The following is an 11,749-nucleotide window of genomic DNA, read 5'->3' as shown; positions in this document are numbered from 1 at the left end:
TTTCCCTATTTGTTGTTCGCTCCCTGTCGATGTAGTAAACATACTGAGTATTTAGAAGCTCCATTATGAAGCATCACATAAGAGCATCAACAGAGGGAAAGCTGCCCATGCTGGCTAAAGCATTAGCTTTACTGCCTGTTCCTCTTGGGAATTCTCTCTGGTTCCTTTAGCAGACACATCCAATCCCTCACAATTTAAAGGCTGATGCTTTAAAAATTTACAAGTTTGGTTTTGTTTCTTTGTTTGGGTTTTTTTTTTTTTGGTAGTCACAAGCTTTTTTCTCCCATCAGCCTGCTAATTGTCAGCATCAGCCAATTAGTTGATGAGAAACAAGAATAAACCACAAAGGAATTGACTGTTGAGGGGTTTTTACCTTCAGCAACAGACTTTCAAACCCCCTCTGTCGTTCTGCAGACACAGAACACACTTAGGAGTTAACTCTTCGCAGTCTTGTAGCAAAGAGCCTGGATGGCGCTGTACCAATGCATATGTACTTTATACACATGGAAAGGATGTAAAGATTCTGTCTTCTTTGTTGACTTTGGAAATAATTGAAAGGATGCTTGCCAAATTCATCTAATAGATCTGAAATACTACAGTGGACTTTGCTTTAGAGTTTAGTTTTAAGCTGTACTGGCATAAAGTGAGCTGGAATAGGCATGATCCCGTTAATGGAGACTGGAGAATGGCTTTTAGTGAGTAGATCTGGAAGAGTGAATAGAAAAAACATCCCTAGGACACCCAGATTAATAGATACAGAGTTACTTGTATGCTACTGGCTTGGTGATAACTGCAGAGAGCTTTTATTATGTCAAGTGAACTTTGTACCAGGATATTTTGAGGACACAGATCTGAGGAACTTCAGGCTATATATATATAGATATAATGTGCAAATGCTTTAAATATCTCATTGTTGACTCTCAGGGTTATACTCTTGGATCTAATTCAGCCATTCAGCGCCCTGAGCATTAACATTCCATTAATTTATATTTCTGTGCTTACTAACAGCTACTTCCCTCATATTTATGGCCATCTTTTTCATCACATTCACGTGGCTGTACCCAGAGATGTGAAGGGAAACACAGTTACAGGGGATGCAAACTGTGTTTCTTGAATCCCCGTTCCCTCTCTTGTTTTTCTGTCTTCTCCTCTGGTTTCCACCAATTTCTGTTGCTTTCCAATGAAACTGGCATTAAGCTGCATCTTCTATAAAATCCGTCCTTCTCTGTTTCCTCCTGTTTAATAACCCACCAATTCTGGTCGAGGCTGTGAAATCGGAGATTAATGTGCGTGTATCTAACACATAACCAGGTCCTTCAAGCCTGCTGTAAAATTCCTTTTCTTTAAGAAAATCATGGGCAGGAGGAAGTTGTATAATCCTGAAGAAATCTCAGTAAGCCTGCAAAATGATGTGCCACCTCACAGCTCTCCACCTCGAGCTCTGCTGAGGACTGGCTTCAGCGTAGAAGCGTGAGATCAAAAACCCTTTCCAAACTTGAAGGTGCACATTACAGTAAATCTAGGTGCTCTTAACGCGTTATAATGGTAGTAGCATCTCCTGTGGGCTGATTATGTATTTGGTAAAGATAAAAATACATTTTTGTCACTACAGAATTTCCTTCCTTTCCACTTTATGGCCTATTGTACTTTCTCTATGAGAAATAGAAACCAGCAATTTCTTACCTGCCTCCTCTGTTCCATCCATAACTTCAGATAATTTATCAGGTTCTTTCTTTCCTAGAGTAAATAGGTCTGCTTTTTCAATACCAGTTTCAGCCCCATATCATTTTTGTTTCTCTTCTCTAGAGTTATTCTGTGGAGAGTTTGTTTTAAGATGGAATAATGAATAATATTCTGCAAATGCCTGCAGTATTTGAGGCAAGGTAACATATAGCTTATACAGACGTAGGTAAACCATAGTTGTCTTATATTTACCCATTCTGCACACCAGTATTTAGAAGTTACAAAAAAACACACCTGTACGTTGAACAGAAGTTTTAATTAAGTTATTCAGAGTGTCACTCCCTTAAATAATAATAATTTTAAAACATAAAATAAACATAAACCCCTGTAAGCTTGCAAGTAATTCAGTTCTTCCTTCTGGCTGACTGCTTATTCAGTAATCCCAACGGAACAGTTTGCTCTATCCGTCTATTTGACTGGACGGCAGAATTAAGGTATTTTTTCATTCATTCCCGAAGCACTCACAGTTTAGCTGTGGTCAAACTTCTTGAGAACTGCAGCTCTTCAAAGCAAAGCTATGTTTTTCCATTTTGGGTGGTTCTGGCTACTTCCATGGCATGGAATTTTCTTGCATCTAAAACCAAATTTGCACAGGTTAAATTTGCTTAAACAATGTATTATTCAGGTTGGGTTTTTTTTTTTAATCATGGAATAGTTTTAAATACTGCAGTTTAAGTTTACTGGGGTGGTAATTACAATATTAAATACTTTGAGTGGCATCGCTCAAATGTAATTTAACTGTGGATAAGAACCCAACATTTCTCAAAGGTGAGATTTGTAGCACATAGACTTCGTTTTTTCTATTTCAGATCTTAAATCTACCTTTCCTTACAAGGTAAAAATCAGAATAATCCAACATTATGTTTACTACTATCCAGTGCTGTTTATACTTAATGTTGCCCATGATATTGCCTGTAGCTAAGACTTCAGCAGCTGAGTTAGAATAAATTGTCTTTCCGTCTGCTGTACGCATGAGTGTAGGAGCAGCAGAAGTATCTGTGAAGATGAAAAGAAAAAGGTTTCAGAGCTTAAATAAACAGACTTTGTTCACTTGACTAACTCTCAGTGGCGACTTTGAATGTCTTCTCGTGAGGGCTGGAACTCCAATTGTTTGGGGTCTTGATTTTGGGGATGAGGGTGCGGTATGGGTACTATTGTGGTGACTTGCGATGTACGCAACGTGCCCATGTAAACAGTTTGAACACCATGAAATCCATGGCGGGGAGGGGGGGGAATTAATCTATATCTTACTTCTAGTTATCAATATCCAGAGAGAGGTGTTTTGACAAAATTCTTTATTCACATCCACAGTTCCAACAGAGCCAAAGGCAGAGTTTATAGCATGAAGTAACTCTCTTCTTTCAAAGGACGAAATAACAACACTAAATTTTAAGCATGATAAAGATTCAAAAAATTCACAGTGCGGCTTGAAGAGACCCAATCTTGTGTGCAGTTCCATTCCTTTACAAGCATATACCCAAAGCCATAGGTGAGCTCTAACAGTGCCTGGCAAAAAGTCATGAAAGACAAACTATTCCAAAGGTACCATTATCCAAATCCTTTGAAACTGATCTAAAAGATCATATGGACTTCCAAAGGCTGTGTGCATCAAGACCTAAGAGAAGTCAAGAATTGACTAAATTCCAGTGGCCTTTGCCCTTTTGCATCAAGCAGGAGCTTCTTCCAAACATAATTTCCTGAAAGCAAATGACCTGTTATGGCACGTAGTACTTGGGGCATAATGTTCGAAGCAGAAGTGAACCTTAAATTAGTTGAACACACATGAAACTTGCAACTTCTAATAATAGTGAAGTAAGTCTTCCACATGTTGTTATAAATTTCAGCCAGAGATGATTAACATGGCTCAAAGGCTGCTCTTGTAAGATGGTAGAAGAGATATTTTTTGCTGCCTGCTCTGAGAGGGCTAGTGTTTCAAAATTATTTCCAAACAAGCATCTTCCAAGTGGGAGACGTTTCTCTTTTTTTTCCTCTCTTTAATAGAAAGATGATGAACGCTCTTTTAACTGTGGTGTTATATGAACATCAAACAAATATCATGACAGTGTGATATGATAACAGCGTGTGTGTGGTATGAAATAATAACATATCCACTAATACAAGTAATTAATTTATCGTTGCTGTCAGTATGTTTGAAATGTGCTTGAATAGTAAGTGTGCAGGGAATCCTGGAAGTAAATTCAACAGATCCATCTTTATTCAGAGTTATTTGTACTTGTAGTAGGATTGCATCTGGTGTATTTCATATCAGTTCTGTCAAAAGACTTTAGAAAAACAAAAACTTGCAAAATTCTTTGTTAATTAAAATAACGTCAATACTAAATTAAGTAGCAAGTTGCTTACAGCCATAAACAAGTTGTATTGGCCTGACATCTTTCATCATAGAAAAATGTGACTGGTAACGCTCGGTGCATGAGTTTGGGAAAAGAGGAAAGGTCATTTGGTTTCAAAATCTCTAAACTTGGGTCTTGGCTCTGCTGAAATCAACCCTAATTCTGTCACTCACTTATGCAAATATGAATGAATCTCTTCATTATATGAAATCTTGCTCTAAGGAATGACTGTGACAAACGAAGGGGCCATTTTCTGGGTCTGTTCTCCAGGTTGTTTGGGTGACCTTGGACAAATCAATTCAGCATTCCCCATCCAGTACCAATAGCAGTAAGAGGACTAATGATTAAATAGAGACCTTACTCTTTCTGCCGACACAAGCAGCCATCTCCCACCTGGTTGCTGGGCACGCCTGCACCCCACAAAGCAACGCTCTGTTAAGACACTGGAGCCAATTCCGCACAAGTTGGCACATCCCTGCTGTCAGTGCCACACAGAGCCATGCAGCACAGTCTAATTACGCGTGCCCAGCGCTGTCCCCCAGCTTGTGCAGAGCCGGTTCAGCGCGCTCTGAGCAGCGCTTCGCTGCACGTATGCACTAAGCCTACGCCTTTCCCAAACTTCCCTACCCATTCCCCCTCATTGTCCCTCAGCTCCCCACTGTTAACATGCAAACGTAATTTCCTACTCGGAGGATAGTTGCAAGGACAAAATGTGTGACGTTCCAAGACGCTGCGGTGACGAGACCTCTGTCAGTGCGTAGGCAGCCAGGTAAGGAGCTGGCAAGTGGGGCAGGTTGCAGAAAGTAAGCAGATGTGTAATTACTGATTTTATGTGATGCTGCTCATAGATGAGAGAGAAAAACACTAAATATTCTCATTTGGCTGAAACTGTTCACCCTGATTCATCCTTTTTGATTCAGAAGAACTGAGGCTTGAAATGCGTGTCTGTCTGTGTGTTCTACTGACGCTGGCGGAAAAGAATTTGTCAGGCCGTGTGCGTTTGAGCTCTTGGCCGAGCCACTGAACGGCTCCTTTAGTTCACTAAACGCAAGCTTGTTTTGGAGCTAAGTGACACAAGTTTTGCTGTGGAAATCGCATCCAGTGGTTGGCTTCTCATCACAGAGTCAGTATTTGAGTAAATTTTTCCAGCTAGTAAGATGTCATGCCACACACTGGTAGGATCTTGAACTTTGAGAGATGAACAATGTTCAATTCAGATATCAAAAAGCAGACTTGGGGGCGAGGGGAAGGAAGGAGAGCCAGAAGGAGAGTGAAAAGCTACTCAAGCTAGCAGGAGTGAATTTCTAATATTAAGCTGTAGGGTTGTTGGCAGATCAGCTGGGATATGATGGCCTGGCTGGATTTTTGATGGTCCATTTCTCCAAGAGTATATTGTCTATCCTGTATTAACTACTTGATCAAATCAGAAAACTTAACCATATAAGGTTGTGCTGAAACGGAGTGCAAAGCAGCTCTTAGGCTTATGATCTGTTGGACCATTGTAGATTACTTGTCTGCAAGACAAGATATATGTATATAGAAAACTATTTATCTGTGTATGTTACCCTGTTGAAACTGTGGACTACATCCCAAACTGATATGATATAGGATGTCTGACGCTTCTGGAAAAATGTGCTCTGCAAGAGCCAAAGCGAGAGGCGTTACAGCTGCTCCGCAAGTTTGTCTGTATGGCTTAATTACTCAGGGTTGGGAAACGGATCTTGTAGGCAAAGCTGGGTTTGGGAGTTTCCTGCAAGTACTAGGAAAAACTCTCCGTTTTGTACCCATTGAGCATCTTTAGCCTTGTCTGTAAACACATGTGAAGAGGGTGTTTCAGGGAATGTTCTTGGGGGCGAGCGGACTGACCCTGGACAAAGCCGGGATGGAATAGTGTGGTGGGTTGGGCCCTTTGTGTGGCAGTTTTGTACAGCTACTGCTTCGTTGCTGTCCTCAGGGGGCTTAGTTTTGGGTGTGCCAGTGACCATATTCAGTGTGATTTTTGCTTTTTTGCCAGGTAATATTTGGCTGTCGTGAAGCTATAATTTTCAGCGTAGAAAGAAGATGGCGTGTTTTGCAGCCTCCTGCCGCAGGGAAGGCTGATGTGATGTCTTGCAGGGCGCACCGCGACGTTTGAGTTTATTCTAGGAGAGATCTGAATGTAAAAGCTTTACCCGTTTCCCGCCTGTCCAGCTTCCCAGCTAACTGTAATTCTGGTGGGTGGCTTTTCAGTCGCAAATCTCTTTTGATCCTCTTTGCAATATTCTAAAGCCTCGTGTTTGGTTAATCTCCTCGCTGTGCTGCTGCCTGGTGTTTTCAGGGATGCGGTTGGCATGTCCTCCCGTGCTTCGTGTTTTACTGCTGTTAGATACTGATAAAAAAGAATTAGGACGACTTGCATATAAATTAGGAATATTTCTCTGGCTGGTATATTGCCTTATTAGCAAAAATGTAAATAATATTTGGTATTTACTGCCCCCCTGGTTTGTGTTTTCCAGTACTGCGCAGGGGGTGAGGACGGTCTGCACGCACAAGGAGGTGAGTGCCTGGCTCCTGTACACACCACAGAAGGGGCCATCATTGAGAAAGGTTTCTTAGGGAAAAAACCCCTCCCTAGTCATTGCTGTGTCACCCAGAGAGGCCGTAGACTTGAGGCCAGTGTTGGCAGTTCCCTGGGGAGCACAGTTTGCTCCTGCTAGCGCGGAGCCCAGGTCAGGGCTGGCCGCCAGTGAGTCTTCGTAGGCTGAAATGGTCAGCCTCCTCCCGCTGGAAGAAATTCCACTGCTGTGGAGAATTGTCATCTCGAATGAGAATTAGTACTCAGCATTGTTTTTAAAGATTCCTTAGATGCTTCTGACTCCCTCAGGTGTCTTTGCTCTGCCCTTACTCAAAGACACTGACTGCGCTGCCTTTGGGGAGCGGGGGAAGTTTAGAGATTCCCAGGGAGCCAGCACCGCTCCCCGTCGGAGGACACAACCTGAGAAGCCCCAGGAGCATTAGGCTTTTGTAATATAATGATCTTTGAGCTTTAGAGCAGCCCCGGGGGAAGCCGGTATGGTGAAGCTCCTTCGTGTCAGTCACCACATACTAACAAAAGTCTTGAGTTTTTAGTAATTTGGGTTTTTAGCTTGAAAACAATTTTTCTTTGAGTCATGCTTCTAGACCACGTGGTGCGTATAAAATGAGGCTTTCCATGACAGAAGCGTCTCAGTTTTTGAAAGGAAGGAAGGAAAGGTATGCTTGTATTTGGTGTGACTGACAACCCAAGTATCAGTTAGTGGTATTCTTTCTCTCAGAGAATTAATGTTCTGTGTGGTGTCCTCCTTCAGTCCTCCAGTCTTTTTCCTCTATATCCTTAGGCCAGGCTCTGGTCTGACTTTTGCTTTTACCTCACTCTATATAGGCTGTGATGAAAGTGTCGTTTTGTATTGAACCAGTGCTACAAAAGAGGGAGCCGATGTTAGATACCTGTGTTTTTCAGTGTTTAATAATTGCTCTGTCTTATTAATGTTTCTTGACAAAAGCACTAAACAAAGGTGTGCGATGGGAGATGTACAAAACGGATGGAGAATAGACAAGAAGAGATTTATTACAAGCAGGTGTCGGGTTTGTGACTAAAAAGCAGAAATAAGTAAAGTCTTTTCAGGCCTTTCCTTGCAGAAATCAGAGGACAAAAGCTTGCATGGGCTTTCCCTGACTTAATGTTTTCCTGTAAACTTTGCCTTCTCTGTTCTACAAAAACAACCCAACACATTTTCTCAATGGGGTCCTTGTAACAGTGTTTCGGTGAGTTTGAAGGTATTACAGGTTTTATCAAACAACCAAGACCCATTTTGTGAATCAGCGTTGGTGTAAAGATTCCTAGGATTGCCCTTGACAGATTCTGCTCCAAACTTTCTATTAGTTTCTGGATCAGTGGCTACCGTGCGTTGAAACAAAAACATCTACAATTTATACATTCAGTTGGCTAAAAATGTGGGCTGTATAGACACGTGCAATTCATTTTATAACCCCTCTTCTGGTTTCTTCTTGTTTTGTGACTGGTAAGTGTGGTTGTTCTGTGGGAGAAGAGAATTAATACGCATGCATTACATCTCATTGGATTTAGGCAGAGTGCCTTTGGAGTGTAACATGTTGTAGTAATTAACTTCTTAGCACATTTGTAAGGAACTAGACAATTTCTAAGTAAATATTGTTGTTTATTCAAGGAAAATTTTGCAAATATGGTGGCTTAAATATTTTCAAATGTCTTCACACAGGTGTTGGTGACTGGATGAAATTAATTGCTGCAACTTAGTCTCTGGGCACTGAAATACTGCAGCACACGCTGAAGTGTAAGTACATGAGTAAACCTGAGCCTGCGCTTCCAGTTCTGCTGCTAAATGGGGTATTTCACCTTGGTTTTGGGAAAAAACAGGTCTTGCCCTAAATTGTGATCATGATGAAGACCAACGATAACAGCTATTTTCAGAGTGCTGGGGATTCATTAATGAGTACAAGGTTCGTTGGATATACGAACGTGTTGTTCTCCTTTGAGCTGTAGCAGTAGATGCCCGTTTGAGTAACAAACAAAGAATCAAATTAATAGCAATGTTGTTAAACATTGTATTTTAAATATTCAGGATATCTTCATACAAGAAAGTGGAATTAGGGTTTACATTTATATCATAAACTTAAAGTTATCAGCTATCAAACCCTTTTTTGAGAGCAGGAGGATGGGATGTTCCAAAAATAATTGTGCTCTGGAAATCAATGTTGTGCCCTAAGGTTTGGAGCAAATGTGCAGTCATCACTGCAATGTGCTTTTGTAGTGACAGAGTTGAAAACCGGGTGGCACCGATTTCTGTGGCCTGTGCTTGGGCATACTCTCATTGTACTTGTTCTTCCTTTCAATCAACATGGTTACAAACATCAAGGAACTATTTTAAGAATATACGAGCTCTGAAAAAAGGCTTTGGTAAATCTCAGTTCTACGGGGAATAGGCAAGCAGTGCATAATAAAACCAGAATTGGGTAAAAAAGAGAAAAAAGCCATAGCTGTGGAAAGGAACGCCTTTCCCATCAACAGAGTTTTTGAAAATAGAGCCCTTATTTAAAAGGCCGTTGCTCAGCCTATAAAGCTGGTTGTTGCAGTGAAGCAGACCTTTGCATCATGTTTTTGGGTTTGAAACTCTACCAAAGTACTTTACTGCAAGGCAGTCGGAGCACGTTGTAAGGCTTCTGGATTATAGGAGATATTAGTCAACGAGAAAACTCTGGGGTTTTTTAGCTCTTCAACCTCTGTATTGATTCTTTTTAGACTGCGTAACATTTTCCATGCCCGTACAGTTAGCAGACTACCACACGTGATTTTGTGAAGTCACCATGTGACCGTGGGCATGCTGGGGGTGCTCCTGGGCAGGGAATATTTGTCCTAGCTTCCCGCCTTTAACTCTTCACCTGAATTAGAAATACGTGCCTCAGTGAAGCCCCCCCAACACAGGTGTAGGCGTGTTTAAAAAAACATGAGTTGAGAAATGGAGCAAGTGTGAAGTGGTTCAGCCAGCAACCAATGAGTAAGGACTGAGTTGACTGTTGGATTTGCACAGATCCAGTGTTCCTCCACGGAGGTTTGTAGCCATGTTTGCAGGCCACATTCCATGTCACGGAGATAGTAACTTGAGCACTGCTTGGGGAAAGGATTTCTCTTTTTTCCCTGCTTTCTGAAAGAAGGGCAGGGAGGATCCAACCCAGCCTTTGTCAGTGTGCAGGACTGTTGGACCGGCCATCTGGGCAGCCCTCCGTCAAAACCAGAGATGAGCATGAGATATTGTGGGTTTGCGGGACATAGAGGAGGAATTGAAGGCTTGGAAAGGGAAAGGTTCACAGACGTGGAGAAGCCGTGATGGGTAGCAGGTGGAAGGATGAGGACAGGAACTGTGAAACTGTATCACAGGGAGGGAGAAACCATATTTAATTTATTCTGTTAACAAACAGAGTTAACAAACTCATTAAAAGTTTGCCCTCAGGTACAGAGGTTGGTAAGTGACAAATTTTACACCGGAAGTAGCAGTTTAGCAATTTCTTACCAAAGTTCCTCTGAAACTTCAGCAGAGCTATCGCCTACTCTGGCAGCAGTTACCACTCTCTCAGCCACTCAGACTAGGGAGAGGGGTGTCAGAGGCAGCGTGATCTGGGAAACTGAGTCCCAGGAAAGGCTTTTGTGCCTGTGTCCTCCCAGACCAGTGTGTGTGCAGCACAGGCTCCTGCACCCTGGCAGGGGGCAGGGTACCCTGGGCACCCTGTGGTCCTGCTCTCTGGGAAACTGCTGCACCTCTGAGGCCTCCGTGCTGAGGATGGGGTACCTCCAATTTGGGCATCGTGGTTTTCAGCAGCACAGCATCCATGTCTGGCCCCAGCCTTTCACACTGGAAAGCTTTACGAGGTAAATATTTCATGGGCTGCCTGGCCTGTGCCCAGTGGTAGTCACTTCAGTGGGATGCCCTGCATTTAGGGTAAAGCTGCCCCGCCTGCAGCAACATTTACTGACTGTTTTGCTGACACGAAACCCAGTAAGTTGTCTTGCGTACTCCACAGCTAATAAAGTGTTAAATGCGCTTTGGCACCCAGAAACCACTGGAAATTGTCATCGCACGTATCTCCCTTTTTCCCCCCCTGCTTTACATGGAGGCGCTGCTGCTCTGACCGAACGGTTTGCTGTCTGGTCGCGACACGGGGAGGCGAGCGGCACGCAAGTGCCGTACGGTTACCGTCTGCTGGGATGTAACGAAGGCATCAAATCGGGTGCCAGTGATGGACTCGCAGCCTGTGCCATGCAGAGGAAAGACAGCCTGCGGAGGGTCTGCCCCACGTCTCAGTGTTGCTCAGTGGGAACTGCACTCGCTCAAAAAGCTGAAGTTAAAAGTGGAGCCTTGCGTTAGAAACCAGGCTAGAATAAAAAAGGAGCGCAGCAGCCATAAACCACTATGAAGTCATTCATAATTTAGTTATGAAATTCTTATTCAAAACCTGTTTGAGTTTCAAAATCACTCTTCTAGTAATACCACTGTGTTGGTGCAAGGCAGCCATGCCCTTCCAGTACTCCGTCTTGTTCTAATTCTCAGGGCTATGATGTTACTTGATTTGCTCCACCACTCACCCAGAGGCAAACTAAAACAGTAATAAAAACATCTGACCCAAACCTCCCCAAGTCAGTGGATCTTGCGTCAAAGCTCCTTGAAATCAAAGGGTACGGTGCCACCAGCTTTAACAGGCTTTGGGTCAGGCTCCTAAAACCTGTTCCTGCAAAACCCTGTGCTCACGTGCTTGGCTCCCCAGGGGCTTGCTGCCGGCCGGGGAACTCACCGCTTAAAAACCGCCCATGTGAGGAGCTGGAGCCGATGGCCGCTGAGGTTGCCTGCCCTGGGAACTGTTGCTGGGGGCAGGCTCTGAGCTTTGTCCCCCCCATGCCCTCCAGCCCCAGAAACTCTCCCTTCGGTCGCCAAGGGCAGCATGGTTCCTGTCAGCGCTGGGTGAAACGATGCAGCAAAGGCAGCGCGTGTCAGTTGAACACTTTTCTCCGGCCCCAAAGGCAGCCACTAGTAAAATACGTATTTCATAGAATCATGCACTGGTTTGGGTTGGAAGGGACCTTAAAGACCATCTAGTTCCAACCCCCC

This window comes from Eurypyga helias, unplaced genomic scaffold (genome assembly GCF_000690775.1).
Source record: "Eurypyga helias isolate BGI_N326 unplaced genomic scaffold, ASM69077v1 scaffold15205, whole genome shotgun sequence".
In the NCBI taxonomy this organism is placed as follows: domain Eukaryota; kingdom Metazoa; phylum Chordata; class Aves; order Eurypygiformes; family Eurypygidae; genus Eurypyga; species Eurypyga helias.
The sequence above is the reverse complement of the archived record's forward strand: the minus strand, read 5'-3'. Positions refer to the sequence as shown.